Genomic DNA, 3,030 nt, shown 5'->3' on the forward strand with positions numbered 1-3,030 from the left:
CTCCTTTTGAAAAAATTTAAAAAAAACCCCGAACCATAAAAGTTTCAAAAATTATGAAAAACAGAAAACGAGTCGTCTTGCCATGAAACTTCACATGAAGGCTTAAGGGACCATTGTATGAATTTACAAGCCATGAAAATGGCATTGGCATGGTAGAAATATGAAAATGTGCCTAAACCCACGTACGACCCTATCGATACATGGCTTGCGTAACCCGCCTCTATGGCCGGCGTAGTGCCCGCCCGCCTGCTTGTTTCGTCGGTTGGCTTAGGCATACGGAGTTCATTCCTAGTCTAAGATCGGACCGAACCAATGGTTACAGTAGCAGGATTGGTAGCACGCATGGGGGGACCCATCTGATCCCCTGCTTGTGCATCCTGCCCCTCTGACCGGCTGACCGCCCGCACACTCGTTTCATGGGTTGACTTAGGCATACGGAGTTCATTCCCAGTCTAAGCATACGGAGTTCATTCCCAGTGTAAGATCAGACTGAACCGAGGGTTGTGGGTGCACATGCTAGGCTCGGCCATGCGCTGGTGCCGCATTTTTTTTGCCCGGGGCACCATAGTCGAAGCATCGTCGGAGAACCTGAACGGCGGCATTGGGGTTTCGACGATTGGGGGGGCAGGAGGGGGTTTACGCGCATGATGTGCGATGGGTGCTGGCACTTGGCCCTTATATTGGCCCCCTATCCGTCATCAAAGCTCAAGAACTCACACCCCCTTAAAGAGCATTTGAGATTTTACAGGTTTGCTGCCAATAGCCATTAAAGCATCTTAAATGGGGACACTTTTTTCAAACGGTCAAAAAATCCTGTACATTTCGAGTTTTTGGCTGAATTTTTTGTGCGTGCCAAAAAAAATACAACGATCACATCTACCAAGTTTGGGGCCAAAACTCTTTCTGAAAAAATTTTAAAAAAATCTCAAACCGTAAAAAGTTTCGAAAATCGTGAAAAATAAAAAACGAGTCGTCTTGCCAGGAAACATCACATGAAGGCTTAAGGGACCATTGTATGAATTTACAAGCCATAAAAATGGCATTGGCACAGTAGAAATATGAAGATGTGCCTAAAGCCACCTACCACCCTATCGATCCACGGCTGGCGTACCCCACCTCTCTGGCCGACGTAATGCCCGCCCGCTCGTTTCGTTGGTTGGCTTAGGCATACGAAGTTCATTCCCAGTCTAAGATTGGACCAGACCGAGGGTTGCGGCTTTAGGATCAGTAGCACATAGGAGGGGACCCGGTCGATGCTCGGCTTACGCATCCTGCCCCTTTGGCCGGCTGAGCACCCGTACGCTCGTTTCATTGGTTGACTTAGGCATACGGAGTTCATTCCCAGTCTAAGCATATGGAGTTCATTCCCAGTGTAAGATCGGATCAAACTGATGATTACGGGTGCACATGCTGGGCTCGGGCATGTGCTGGTGTTACATTGTTTTTCGCCCGGGGCACCATTATCGGAGCATCACTGGAGAACCTGACCGACGGCATTGGGGTCTGACGATTTGGGGCCGGGGGAGAGGGTGTTCACACATGATGTGCAATGGGTGCTAGTACTTGGCCCTTATATTGGCCCCCTATCCCTCATCAAGCCTCGAGAACTCACACCCCCTTAAAGAGCATTTGAGATTTTACAAGTTTGCTACCAGTAGCCATTAAAGTGTCTGAAATGGGGACACTTTTTTCAAATGGTCACAAAATCCTGTACACTTTGAGTTTGTAGCTAAAATTTTTTGTGCATGCCAAAAAAATCCAAGGATCACGTCTACCAAGTTTGGGGCAAAAACTCCTTCTGGAAAAATTTTAAAAAAATCTCGAACTGTAAAAAGTTTCAAAAATCATCAAAAATAGAAAACGAGTCGTCTTGCCATGAAACTTCACATGAAGGCTTAAGGGACCATTGTATGAATTTACAAGCCATAAAAATGGCATTGGCATGGCAGAAATATAAAGATGTGCCTAAACCCACCTACCACCCTATCTATCCACGGCTTGCGCATCCCGCCTCTCTGGCCGGTGTAGTGCTCGCCCGCTCGCTCATTTCGTCGGTTGGCTTAGGCATACGGAGTTCATTCCTAGTGTAAGATCAGACCAAACTGAGGGTTGTGGCAGCACGATTGGCAACACCTAGGGGGGACCCGGTCGATCCCCGGCTTACGCATCCTGCCCCTCTGGCCGACTGATCGCCCGCACGCTCATTTCGTGGGTTGACTTAGGCATACGGAGTTCATTCCCAGTCTAAGCATACGGAGTTCATTCCCAGTGTAAGATCAGACCAGACCGAGGGTTGCAGGTGCACATCCTGGGCTCGAGCATGTGCTGGTGCCGTATTTTTTTGAAAGCCCAGGGACCATCGTCGGAGAACCTGATCGGCAGCATTAGGGTTTCGACGATTGGAGGGGCGGGGGGGTGTGCGCACATAATGTGTGATGGGTGCTGCTACTTGGCCCTTATATTAGCCCCTATCCCTCATCAAACCTCAAGAACTCACACCCCTTTAAAGAGCATTTGAGATTTTACAGGTTTGCTGCCAGTAGCCATTAAAGTGTCTGAAATGGGGACACTTTTTTCAAATGGTCACAAAATCTTGTACACTTCGAGTTTTTAGCTGAATTTTTTTGTGCATGCCAAAAAAAATTCAAGGATTATGTCTACCAAGTTTGGGGCCAAAACTCCTTCTGAGAAAATTTAAAAAAAATCCCAAATCGTAAAAATTTCCTAAAATCGTGAAAAATAGAAAACGAGTCGTCTTAACATGAAACTTCACATGAAGGCTTAAGGGACCATTGTATGACTTTACAAGCCATAAAAATGGCATTGGCATGGCAGAAATATGAAGATGTGCCTAAACCCACCTACCACCCTATCGATCCATGGCTTGCGCATCCTGCCTCTCTGGCCGGCGTAGTGCCCGCCCGCCCCCTCGTTTCGTTGGTTAGCTTAGGCATACGGAGTTCATTCCCAGTCTAAGATCAGACCAGACCGAGGGTTATGGCAGTAGGATCGGCAGCACGTAGGGGGTGA

This window comes from Durio zibethinus, chromosome 8, assembly GCF_047325235.1.
Source record: "Durio zibethinus cultivar Kanyao isolate XHJ-2024 chromosome 8, ASM4732523v1, whole genome shotgun sequence".
NCBI lineage: Eukaryota > Viridiplantae > Streptophyta > Magnoliopsida > Malvales > Malvaceae > Durio > Durio zibethinus.